Source organism: Camelus bactrianus, chromosome 23, assembly GCF_048773025.1.
Source record: "Camelus bactrianus isolate YW-2024 breed Bactrian camel chromosome 23, ASM4877302v1, whole genome shotgun sequence".
In the NCBI taxonomy this organism is placed as follows: domain Eukaryota; kingdom Metazoa; phylum Chordata; class Mammalia; order Artiodactyla; family Camelidae; genus Camelus; species Camelus bactrianus.
Genome location: NC_133561.1, coordinates 15,659,852 through 15,673,626, shown reverse-complemented (window position 1 = coordinate 15,673,626; position 13,775 = coordinate 15,659,852). Strand labels below are relative to the sequence as shown.

Sequence of the window (13,775 nt, the reverse complement as noted above, 5' to 3'; positions counted from 1 at the left end):
AGGGGCACTTCCGGTGCGTCACTTCCTCCTCTTGAGCCGCCGGGAGGGGCATCTGGAGGAGGGGGAGGAACGTGAGGGGTGACGGAGGAGAGAGGCTCGTTGCTGCTGGCTCAACTGCAAATAAGAGAAGATCACTTAGACCCTAGAAAGGTAGTCTTTGTAGGCCCATTTATCTAAAGAGTGGAAACGACTTGACGGCAAGAGAACCCTGTCTAAAATTAACTTCACCATGCAATTTTCTTAAAGTGCTTTCCTAACAAAGGGAGATAAAAATATTAACCAGTAAGTGTAGATTGAATGATGAAGTTAGAGTATCATGTAACTACATTTATACGTTCGTACAACTACTATGATTCTTGACTATTGTCTACTATGGTTTTCAAGAATCATAGTAATAATTGAGTTAGGCAAAAAGGAGTGACAGATTGATTAAAACTCATGAATGAATCTTGAAACCCTGGTAGATTAAAGTAGCCAGACACAAAGGGCCACATATTGTATGAATCCATTTGTATGAAATGTCTGAAATAGATCGACAAGTACAGAAAGTAGATTAGTGGTTCCCAGGGGCTGGAAAGAGCAGAGGAGAGGGAAATGACTGTAAAAGGGTGCAGGGTTTCTTTCTGGGGTGATGAAAATGTCTTGGAATTAGATAATGGTGATGGTTGCATAGCCTTGTGAATATACAAAAAGCCCATTGAATCGTACACTTTAAAGTTGTGAATTTTATAATATATAAATTATATCTCAATACAAAATTGATTTAGGCAAGAATCATCAAAAGATGCTAAAACTAGAAAGTAAAGATGGGATGTGGGATATAATATTAACATAGTCTCAAAATGATCCCCCAAAATTACTGATCAATGACAAAATAAAAAAGAAGTTTACAACAGAGAAATCTGGTAGACACCACCACATCCAAATGATCGAAATTAAATCAGGAGTTATGGAAGGAATGGACATCATGTACCTCCTGATACGGTATCTTGAAAAGGACATAACATAATGTGGTATTTCTACCAAAAAATGCATAACCTGTATTTGAGATAGACAAATCTAGGTAACTACCCTATAATCTTAAAAAAATATTAATGTTGTGAAAGACAAAGTCTAAGGATTTGTACCATATTAAAAGAGACTAAAGTGACAACACAAATAAATCCATGGGTGAACCTGGATTGGATCATGAATTAGGAAGAACATAATTATAAGAACAATTATAAGAATTATAAGAACGTTATGACAGTTGGCAAAATATGGACTATATATTAGATAATATTGTAATCATGTTAAGTTCCTGATTTTGATAATTTTATTGTGGTCTTGTAAGAGAATGTCTTTCTTCTTAGGAAATACACATTGAAGTATTTAGGGGTAAAGGGACATGATGTCTCAATTTGCTCTTAAATGGTTCAATATGTAGATAGGTAATGAGATTAATAAAGCAAACGTGATATATATTTATAATTGGTGAATCCAGATGAAGAGTATGTGAGAGTTTGTACTATCTTTTTTTTTCCTTCCAGTTTTCTGGAGATATTAGTTGACATATATCACTGTTAAATTTAAGGTATACAGTATAATGATTTAACTTACATACATTATGAAATGATTATCACAGTAAGCGGTGTACATCCATCATCTCATATAGACACAAAATTAAAGAAATAGAAAACAATTTTTTCTTGGGGTGAGAGCTCTTAAGATTTACTCTCTAAACAACTTTTGTATATAACATATGACAGTGTTAATTATATTTACATGTTGTACGTTATTTTTCCTTTATGTCCTATGACAAAGATAAAGGTGCACAAATTGCTAAATTTTGAAGCTTTCTGTCTTTCATTCTGGGTCTTAATCTTAAAAGTTTCCAATATGTCCTTTCTTTTTCAGCTTTGGTTTGGAATCTAATTGTTGCATGGCAGTAACTACAGAAGAATCTGGACATGACTAATAGCTAAAGGGAATAGAATGGCATCTAAAGCGACGAGATTGGCTGGAGGTGGTGGTGGCAGTTAGCTTGTTAGGACTGGCAACCTTTCCCCATTCATGGGTATATAATCTATTGGTCATTTTACCTACTGTTGTTGCAGATTATAAAATTCTTTGAAGTTATTTCTTTCATTCTACCCCAAGATTGTCTAGCATTCAATTATGCCTACATGTTCACCTATTTATGATTTGTTAATTTTACCTTCACTAATAGATTGTTATGTCATTTTTCTACCTAGAGTATAGCTGTATCTTAATAGAGCCTATTACAGTTTGGTTTGAAATGAATTCATTTTCTGCCTGGTTTTATTAGAGGTAGATATACTTCCTTGGTAGGTTGGATTGAAATTGAATTTCTGTAAATGGAATCATGCTTTAAATACATTATGAAAACTCATTATAAAGGAAACCCATAGAAAATCGTTAAAAAGTGAATCCTCACTCCCTTAGTCTATTCTGTAAATCCCCTAGTTACATGCAGTTTTGTCTTGCTTGAAATGAACATGTGAAAAGCTTTCCTACTCCCTTATCTCTCCACATGTGGTCAACTAGTTAACATCTAGGGCAGGCTGACCCCTGATCTAAACAACAGAATACAACTTTGGAAACAATTTAAACCACTTCCTGCCAGTAAGCCCATTCAAATTGTCCTGTGTTTATGTGTATTGGACCTGTGCCCCTATATTCCCTCCATAATTTTTTTAAAAGAAAACATTTCAAAACAAATTATTGCTTTGTTTCAATTCTTGAAACCAATGCTTGTTTTTGGAGATGTTTCCCAATCAAAACAAATACTTATAACTAAAACAAATATTTGAACTTTTAGGAGTGCTAAATTCTAAATGTGGTTTTGCACCATCAAAGTACCATAGGAGCTTTGCAGGATAGTGATCTCATGTACAAGATGAACAAAGGCATCTTAAGACCTATGTGTTTCTAGTTTCATATTTAAATGAGAGAATAATATTACCTTCCTTCTCTATCTCACAAAGTTAATATGAGAATGAGCTGAGACACCAAATGGGTGGAGTTTTGAATTCCTTAGATTAAAGACTCAAGTCAATTTACTGTAATGTTAATATAGCCCCTGTACATTATCCTGGCCCCCATTATCCATCTGCCTTCCTAGTTAAGGTGTGTGATGGGGGGAAAAGGACTGGGTTGGGTGCAGTGAGGTATGGTGGGGCTAAGCTACTCAATGGCACCTCCACAGGAAGATGGGCTTTATATATGAAAAGAAGAAACTAAAATCAGACATTGTTTTTCCTGTTTGTAAGCAGATTTATAATATATAGAAAGAAGGATGAGCTCATAGCCTAAAAAGAGGTTTGAGAGTTTCTATGGATTCTAATTAACCACATTTTTTTCCTTTTTAATTGCAGTTGAAAAAAAAAAAACACACGTAACATAAAATTTACCATCTTAACCATTTCTAAAAGTACAGTTTAGTAGTATTAAATATATCGACATTGTTCTGCAATCAATCTCTGGAAAACTTTGATTCTGCAAAACTGGAACTCCAAGCTCATTAAACAACAACTCCCCATTCCTCCCTGCCCCCAGCCCTTGGCAACCACCGTGCTACTTTCTGTTTCTATGCATTTGACTACTCTAGACACCTCATATAAATGGAATCATTCCAGTGTTTGTCTTTTTGTTGACTGGCTTATTCACTTAACATAATGTTTCATCCATGTTGTAGCATGTGTCAGAATTTCCTTCCTTTTTAAGGCTATATAATGTTCTGTTGTATGTATACTCCACATTTTGTTTATCCATCAGTGGACAGTTGAGTTGCTTCCACTTCTTGGCTATTGTGAATAATGCTGCTATAAACATGGGTGTGCAAATATTTCTTTGAGATCCTGCTCCCAGTTCTTTTGGATATGCACCCAGAAGTGGGATTGCTGTATCATGTGGTATTTCCAATTTTAATTTTTTTTAGGAACCACCATACTGTTTTCCATAGTAGCAACACTATTTTATATTCCCAACAAGAGTGCACAGGGCTTCCAATTTCTCCACATCCTTGCCAAAGCTAGTAATTTTCTGTGTTTTCAATTGGAACCATCCTGAAGTGTATGAGGTGATATCTCCTTGTGGTTTTAATTTGCATTTCCCTAATTATTAGTGATGTTGAGCATATACTTGTTAGCCATTAGTACATCCTCTCTGGAGAAATGTCTATTCTAGTCCTTTGCCCAGGTTTTAATTGGGCTGGATTTTGTTGTTGAGATGTAGGAGTTCTTTATGTATTCTGGGTATTAACCTTTTATCAGATATATGATTTGCAAATAGTTTCTCCTGTTTTGTAAGTTGTCTTTTCACTCTGTTGATTGTGTCCCTAGATGCACAGTTTTTAAGTTTAATGTAGTCCCATTTATCTATTTTTCCTTTTGTTGCCTGTACTTTTTTTCGTGTCATATACAAGAAATAATTGCCAAATCCAATATCACGAAGCTAACTCCTATGCCTTTTTTTTCTAGGAGAGTTATAGGTTTTAGATCTTACATTTAGGTCTTTGATCTTTTTTGAGTTAATTTTGTATGTGGTACAAAGGAAGGGTCAAACTTCATTCTTTTGCATGTAGATACCCAGTTTTCCCAGCCCCATTTGTTGAAGAACTTGTCCTTTCTGCATTACATGGTCTTGGCACCCTTGTGATAGGGCATTTGACCATGTATGAGTGGCTTTATTTCTGGGGTCTCTGTTTTGTTCTTTTGGTCTGTATTTCTGTCTTTATGCTAGTACCACACTATTTTGATGACTATAACTTTGTAATAAATTTCAAAAGCAGGAAGTGTGAGACCTCCAACTTTGTTCTTCTTTAATTATGTTTCTTAAGACCCATTTTTGGACTCCATGAGTAGTTTCCTATTAAGGCTAATGTCTGAAATTCTATCATTAGATGCATTTTTTAAAATTTAAAGCTTTGACTCTAGGGAAAATTAGCTCACTAAACTTTCAATTCAGCAAGTGTTTATTGGTTGCTAGATAGGTAAGGTACTAAAATAAATAATGTTTCTCATCCTCAAGAGGCTGTGAATCTGGCTGCAATATTGCCTTACCACATGGATCCACTGAACCGATTCCACTGACCTGGCTGGCTGGACTGATGTCTGCTTATTTCCTCATATATAGTCTTCCTAAAGTTGTGTACTTGGAAAGAAAAGTTGAATGTCGTGGACTATTTTTCATACAAAGTGGTTCAGCTAGCTGTGTTCTCCTGCCGTTAGAAACGTGTGTAAACAAAAATTATGGAAACGTATACAGTAGTTAAATCTGACTTAAATGATCAGAGAAGGATTCACAGAGGAGGCTACGTTTCACCTCGACCTAGATGGATGATGGTATTGGGACACTTGTGGAGGCTTTCTTAATCAAAAAGTGAAGAAGGGCATGAAGACATTTTCAACGAAAGAAACAGTGAGAACAAATAACATGAACTATGTAAACATCCAGAAGGTCAGGGAAATGCACATGTGTATAGGATTTTGGACTTTAATTCTGTAGACTAGTGGTGATTGTTTTTAATTCTTTTTGGGGGGTTGGGGCTAGGCAATTAGGTTTTTATTTACTTATTTTAATGGAGGTACTGGGGATTGAACCCAGGTCCTTGTGTATGCTAAGCATGAGCTTTACCACTGAGCTGTACTCTCCCCTGTGTTTTTAATTCTTTTAAAATGCTTGTGCCAGTTATCAATGTATTGCCTCTGAGCTCTAAATTCACCCTTTTTGCCTGCCTTGTGAAAACAGACACAGGCCCTTTGAATATTTTTCCTCTCTGGAGAGAAGTAGCAACAGGAAGGGGTTTACTTACTGGTTGCAGTGGGCTTGCTTGGCAGGCTCCTGCAGCAGGCATGCGGGTGGCTTCTCCAGCACCAGCTCCTGCTCTGCATAGTAGTCAGCAGCACCCAGTGGACAACAGCTCTTCCTGGCACCTTCTCCTCTCTTGGATGGTTTTGCTGTTAAGTGCCTCCCATGAGACACCTCCCTGAGAACAGCTCTCCTTTTTTGTAACTTCCAGAGGGTGGATTTCCAGCAAGTTCTGCCAGCACAGCACAACACAACAGCCACTTCTCTGCCATCCAGTGAGCCACAGCTGTGCCCTCCAACAGGGTCTGGGTCTCAGCCCTTGAGGCATTTCTTCCTTCAATGCTGTATCTTAGCTCAAAGGATATGGCTGCTCCTCGTATGTGCTGCCCCTGTATTCTTTAGGGTTCTCCTGACTGCTTACTAGCCAATCTCACGCTGTTCCAGTCTGCTGCTAAAGTTATTAAATCTTGATGGTAACATCTTCCTGTTCAAATTACTGTTTGGTTTCTCTTTTGATTGGACCCAGACTGATAAAGTAGTGAAATTGATTTTTTACAATGAATATCTTTCAGGGTGTAATTGAGAGAACAGATAAAAGCAGATCTTTTCCAGTTAAATTCAAGTGAAAGGGGCAAGACTCAACTCATTCCGTCTTTCTCTTGTTCCTTGAGGCAGCTTTGCAAAACGTACCACCCTGCGAACAGGTCAAAATGATTGCTGTAGGCAATTGGGGGCTATTTTGAGGTAGAGAAACAACTTGATCAGCAGTGTGTTTAGGAAACTGATTCTAGTAATAATGGGAAGACTAGATCAGAAGGCAGAGAGTTGGTAGGTGGGGATACCAGGTAGGAGGATGGTGTAGTAATTAAGGAAAAATAAGATTTTGGATCTGAATTACAGCAATGACTTTTATTTTATTTTGAAAACACCTTTATTATGGCATGATTCCTGTACAGTAAACTACACATATTTCAGATGTACAATTTGTTGAATTTTGATAGATGTATACACCAATGAAACCACCACCACAATCGAGGTAGCTAACATTTCCATCACTCCTCGAGCAATGACTTTTAGAATAGAAAAGAGTTAAAAATTGTTAAAATTGACAGGACTGAAAAAGACAGCACTTAATGACTGGATGTTAGAAATAGGTATTGGGAACAGTTACAGATGACACTTTTATACAAACTCAGCAGGCGGGGGGGTGACTGCATGTATCATTAGTAGAGATAAACATCACAGAGAAAGGCTCAGTCTTTCTGAGGAGAAAGAGGTAGGAAGAGAGAAAATGAGTTTGATTTGGGGCATATTGAGATTAAGTGCCTGTGAGGCACTCAGAAATTTATAGCAATAGCTCTAATTTATTGAATACATACTGTGTGCCAGTGATTCTTTCAGTTGCCCTAATTTGCTCTTTATGCTCTGTTTTTAAATGTATCCAGGATTTTGTTTTAAGCAGGTATAGTAAGATAACAGACACAGAGACAATTACCTTTTTTTTAAAAAAAATTATAGTTGATTTACAACGTTGTGTTAATTTCTGATGTACAGCATAATGATTATTACATATTTATACTCCTTTTCATATTCTTTTTCATTATAGGCTATTATAAGCTATTGGATGTAGTTCCCTATGCTGTACAGTAGGACCTTGTTTATGTTTTTATATATAGTAGTTAATATCTGCAAATCCTGAATTCCCAATTTATCCCTCCCTACCCCTTTTCCCCCCTAGTAACCATAAGTTTGTTTTCTGCCCGTGAATCTGCTTCTTTTTTGTTAAGTTCATTTGTGTCATTTTTTTAAATTCCACCTGTAAATGATATCATATGGTACTTTTCATTCTCTTTGTGGATTACTTCACTTAGTATGACAATCTCCAGGTCCATCCGTGTTGCTGCAAATGGCATTATTTTAGTGACAGCTTCTTAAATGATATTCTTGTATCTTTCCTGGCTTACTCTCAACCCAGCAACCAGAGTGATCCTATTGCAAGTCAGATCCCACCTCTCTCCTTGATAGTTTCCATCCCACTCAGTGAAGCTAAAGTCCTTACAAAGGCCAATAAGACCTGACAAACTGGTCCCCATGACAGCTCTGACCTCATTGTTTACTGCTCTCCTCATCACTCCTGTGCTCCAGTCATTACTGGACTCTTGCTCTCCTCACACCCAACGTTCTTCCGCCTCAGGTCACTCCCTCTCCCTGGAAGTTCCTTTGCCTAGATGTTTCCATGGTTCACTTCCTCACGTAAGTGGATTTACTATAAAGCAAATGAAGCTTAAACGTCAGGCTCCTTCGCTCACTATAGTCTCTTTATCTTATGTTCAGAGAATGTTTTAATGGAGGATGGTGAGGGATGATGAGTTGGTAGCAGGGCCGCTGGACATTTGAATTGCGATATTCCAATTAAATCTTGGGACAGCTAGGCACGATCTGCCCTGGTCTCCTGTTGCTCTAGGTCAGTATATCTCAAAATTGTGGTCAGAAACTTGCATCATATGCATCAGGAGGGAGAGAGAGTATAGCTCAGTGTCAAGTGTGTGCTTAGTATGCGTGAGGTCCTGGGTTTGATCCCCTGGACCTATGTTTAAAAATAACAAAAAACTTAGTTGCCTCCCCCACCAAACAAAAGAAGCATCTGGAGCATTTGTTAAAAAATGAAGTTGGTCAGGCTTTACCCAGGATCTGCCAATTCAGAAATCCTGAGAATCTCCATTGTAAATAAGCCCCCCACGTGTTTCTCAGGCATGCTACAGGGTTTGCTTTTCTGTATTTATGTATTCCCCCACCCCACTCAACCGTACAATCTCTGAGGAAGCTGTTTTTAGATCGCATCATTTGTGCTTATAATGCTGTTAGAACTCAGATTTTTCTCATCAGTTCACTATTTAAGAACTCTTTTTTTCATCATTTTTCTCTTGCTTTCAGGCACTGGCCTTTACTTTTGTGATTTTTGTAAAGCTTTGTAGGGAATAGGTCATCCGGTTTTTTTGGATAAATCGATATTTTTGATTTTTCTCCTTAAGTTTGGATTTGTAATTCTTTTCAAAACAAAACTTGTCTCATTTGTCTTTATATGCCTCAAGTAGCTGGCATGGTGCATTGGCGTAGTTGAATGATACTGATGCAGAGTTGGGGGGTGTCTACAGTTATTAGTCATTATAATGGAATGAGGGGGTGTCAGACCTTTAATGTCTGCTGGGTTTGGGCAGAGCTGTTATCAGTGTGAGCCCCAGAGGTCTGCAGTCTGAAGGAAATTATTCCCTAAGTCACATCCTGATCTACATAGAGTCAGGATCGAAAGTAGCTCTGATTTAAGACTAACTAGAGACTCCTGCCTACAGAGTCTTCGACAGAAATCATGGTCCTGGAGATGACATGACTCATTAGTAACCGTTTATTTTCTTGAGCTTCAGGGAAATGAGATACTGTAGTTTGGAGTCTCAATCCATAAACAAGATAGAATGGTTCTGAAATTTGAAAATGAGAAAAGCCTGTAAACTTTGGGTGGAAACACCACATACAGCATTTCTAATGTCTTTATTGTCCTCTAGTTATTGTCCCATACCCACTGGAGGGGCGTGCATTAGGGCATCGGTATTGGAAGAAAGTGCAGTAGTGCATCAGAGCCAGATTAGGAAGTGAGGGCAGAGTTAAGGAGCAAAGCCAGTTCATTGAGTGTCAGAACAGAAGATGCCAAGAGCTGAGAGGGTGGATGGAAGAACTGGAGACAAAAGATGGGAGTCAATAGTCAGAAACTTATCAAAGAAAATGACACAGAAAAAGCTGTAGACTTGGGGGTACCTAGCATATTCTTGAATCTAACTGATGAGGTCTGAACCAACAACTGTGATTTAGATCACATCTACTTGATTCAAATACATCTCAGAAAGCAGGAGGCCAGTGAGAGGGGCTTTTAAAGAGCTAGATGCCTGACTTCCTGCTCAGGTTCTGAACTTCTTGAGGCTTTGTTGTCTTGGAAGGGAATAAGAAATTGTTACCACTTTGAAGGTGTGTTTATCATTGGCCCTGTTACAAAATGTTAGGTACATACAAGTAACTAAGGTCCTCGAGCATCATTCAGATGTCCTTTGTGTATCGGTCTTCCCTAAGGCTGACTCAAGTATAGAGTCTAGAGCTGAGCTGAAGGATGCTAGATGGACAGAGCTGGAGAAACTGCTCCCAAGGATGGGTAACCAGGATGGGTAGCCCCTTGTCCACTGTCCCAAGGGACATGGCAAACTGGGCCACAATTCTTATCAGATGACATTTTGTTTGGTGGGTTGGGGCATTCTGTGGCAGAACTATAGTTCTAAGAAATCATCTCAGACAGCTAGAGGTGAGGAAGGAGGCAGAGGAGAGGAAAGCACATGTCAGAACTCCAGCTGAGTTAATAATGTTCTGGGCTGGACTCGGACACTAGGTGTGAACTTGCAGAGTTAAATGTGGAACCAGGGCAGGCAGGGACCTAATCTTACAGGTTGGACCAGCACGATGAAGAGTAGGAGCAGGAGGAGGCTCTTGTCCAGCATTTAGGAGCTCTGCTGCCCTCACTATCAAAGTTGAGCTAAAAGAGAGTCTGCTTCATTCAAGGACTTAGCCACTGAGCCATTTGACCTGTTTTGTCCATTGTTCTTTCTCTTGACTCCCCTGTTATACATCCATAGTTCATTTGACAGGCTCTTGAAACACCCTTCCATGTCATCACATGTTGGGAATGAATATATGAACACCAACTCCCCCTTGGAAACTTTTTCACAGCTTTAGCCTAGTAAAACTTGAGCTGGGACGCTGGATAGGGTCTGCACTATCTGGGCCTCTTATCCTTACCCTGGGCTGGAGGTGGGGAGGAAATGAGAAACAGGTACACATAAGGTCTATTTTATATTCCTATGTATTTCCTTCTTCCATTATTACTCTCTTCCTAAACTATCATCACAATCACTTTAATTGCACTTTAAAAACCAGCTTCCTTTTCTGTGTCCAGTTCTCATCAACAGTGTCTTGATCTGCTTTCTACCAGTAATTCACTGGGTAATCCAAATCAGCCTCCACATTTCTTTTCTGTTACCATGTATTACTTGAGAACATTGCTACTGTGTGAGCTCATAGAAGAAGTATGTTGAGAGGCTTATTAAGCTAGTTTACTGAGGTTCTTTAATAAGAGGTAATGCAGAAGAGTGAGACATATACTTATGGATGGAGCAAAGCAATTGGTGGACTGAAAACTACATTGAATCTTTCAGGTCACAGTGATGTCATTTGCTGCCCCAAATTAGTGGTTGCCAAATCATCAATGCTTGTTAAGAATACAGATTCCTGGGTGCCTCCTCTGGAGTTTTGGATTCAGTGGATCTGGAATGGGTCCCGGGTACTGCCATTAACAAGAGTGCTAAGAAATTCTTGGTTTCCAGCAAGTTTGGAAACTCCTCAGGCATCTCTTGTTGAACAGTCCCATTGATCTGAGGGTATACATTATTTTGTTTTGTATAAACATTTTCTTTTAAAAATTTATTGAATCAACATTAAAGAAAAATTTGAAAACATAAACTATTTCTGTCATTCTAACACAGTAGTTTCACGCCTGGAATTCCTTGTAATTCCCTGCACTCACATTTTACCTACTTGTAAACAAAAAACTGCAAAGTTTTATTCTGCTGGGTTTTTTTTAACAAAACATATCAGAAACATTTTTTCCTTGATGTTATAGAAGGTTGGTAGTTAAAATGTTAAATGTCAATAATTTACCTACCCATTTGCCAAGAATTGGACATTTTGGTTGTTTCTAACATTTTATTTACATTATAGATGATATATAAACATTTTGTGTATATAGTGTTTATCTTTTTAAAAAAACTTTAGAATAGTTTCTCAGGAATGATATTAGTGAATTAAAGTGTGAATATTTTAAGGTCGAAGGGATGAATATTGGAATATAATAAATTTCCTTGTTGGTAGAGATTGGTTAACTAGTTTCAAGTTTAAAATGCTTGCAAAGTTATGTCTCCTCTACCTCTTTTTTTTTTTTTTTAAGAGAACAAATCCATACTTTTATTTATTTACTTTTCAGTAAGTTAAAATCCTTGGAAGGTACAGCATCACACAATCTTTGTCCAGTGGCCTTAGCAGGAAGGTGACTTTGATATGTGGTGTGAACCGTGCCACTGTTTCCATGAACACAAGTTACCTTTCCCCAGATTACTCTGGTTTTGTTTGGTTTTCCACCAGGAGTTACTGTGTTGTTTTTTGCTTTGTACACATAAGCAGCACGTCTCTTGCTTTGAAAGAATTCTGTTCCATCTTGAGCATAAACACTTCAATTTTAAGAACTGTGTGCTCCCTCTGTTTCTGGAAACCCTGCTTATAGCCAGCAAAAATGGCCTTGGACCACAATCTTCCAAGCATATTTGTCATTTTAGAAGTCCTATTCCCAGCAGGCCTCCACAGGCTCCGAGATGGCTCTCTTCCACCTCTTTCTATTTAAAAGTGCATTTTCCTTTATTTATATAATAACTGTTTAGTGGGTACCTCCTATACATCAGTTATTGTTCTATTCACTAGGCCATGGGGAATAAGAGAGAAAAGGTCCTTATGGTGCTCATAGTGGAGTAAGACAGACAGTAAATGATACTCAAATAAGGAGACAAGGTAATTTTATATGACAATGATATAGAATGCGACAGGATGCATGTGGCATGTAACTGAGACTGAACAAGTCAGGAGGGGGATAATGGGGAGAGGAGGTCGGGCTGTGAGCTGAATGATAAGAAGGGACTAGGCGAGTGAAGGACTCAAGCAAGAGAATGCCAAGCAGGTGGAAGTGCAAGTGCAAAGGCCCTGGGGCCAGAATAACTTGGTGCTTCTGAAAGAAAACCAGGTGGCTGGGTGATAGTGAGAAGGAGAGTGATAGGTTGGGGAAAGATCACATAGAATCTTCTAAGCCATGGGAAGGAGACTGGATTTTATTCTGAGGGACCCAGGAAGCTACTGTAGCCTTTTCAAGGGGAAGTAACATGTTCTGATTTGAAAAGGTCACTGGCTGCTGTGTGGAGATTGAATTGGGAGAGGTTGGGTGATATGGGTAGAGAAGTCAGGAGCTATTTTAAAAAGCCAGGAAGAGATGATGTTGGCTTGGACTAGTATGATGGCAGTGCAGATTCAAAGAAATAGATGAATTAAGGATGTATTTTGGAGATAGACTTAAAGAAGGATCTTTGATGGATTGAATGTGTTAGATGAGAGAAAGAAGAACCTAGGATGATACTTAGATTTTTGAGCCACAAGATGAATGATGGGGCCATTTAATGAAAGGGGGAGACTAAAGGAGCCACAGGTTTCGGCAGAGAGAAAGAAATTGAGAGTTAAGTTTTAGCCATGCCATGACTGGGACATTGTGCTTTACATCAGAAATCGATACATTATAACTAACTACACATCAATTGAAAAGAAAACTTTTAGCCATGTCAGTTTTAAGATGTTCATGACAAACAGCCCAATCAAAAAATGAGCAGAAGACCAAAACAGGCAATTCTCCAATGAAGACATACAGATGCCCAGCAGGCACATGAAAAGATGCTCAATATCACGAATTATCAGAGAAATGCAAATCAAAACTCCAATGAGGTATCATCTCATACTGGTCAGAATGGCCATTATTAAAAAGCCCACAAACTATAAATGCTGGAGAGGGTGTGTAGAAAAAGAAATCCAGTATATATTGAATAAGAAAGGAAACTTTTGGGGAGTTTTGAGCTAAGAGGTCACATGAGCTGGTATATTGTAAATGGATCACTCTGGGTCCAGTGAGGAGAATAGTCATAGTAGAGGAGCCAGTGGAAGGCAGGGTGGGGATGGGGGATGGAAGCAGAAAGACCAGTTAGGAGGTTCTTGCATCAGGCAAGAGATGATGGTAGGTTGGACCAGGGTGGAGGAGGGGAAGACAGTAAGATGAGATCAGA

The 13,775-nt window shown here is 38.5% G+C and overlaps 1 pseudogene; it reads right to left on the bottom strand.

The window, feature by feature from the left end:
• Nucleotides 1–18: 18 nt before the first annotated feature.
• LOC141574728 (large ribosomal subunit protein eL33 pseudogene) lies at nucleotides 19–12,222 on the bottom strand (annotated as a pseudogene).
• Between the last annotated feature and the right edge of the window lie 1,553 nt (nucleotides 12,223–13,775).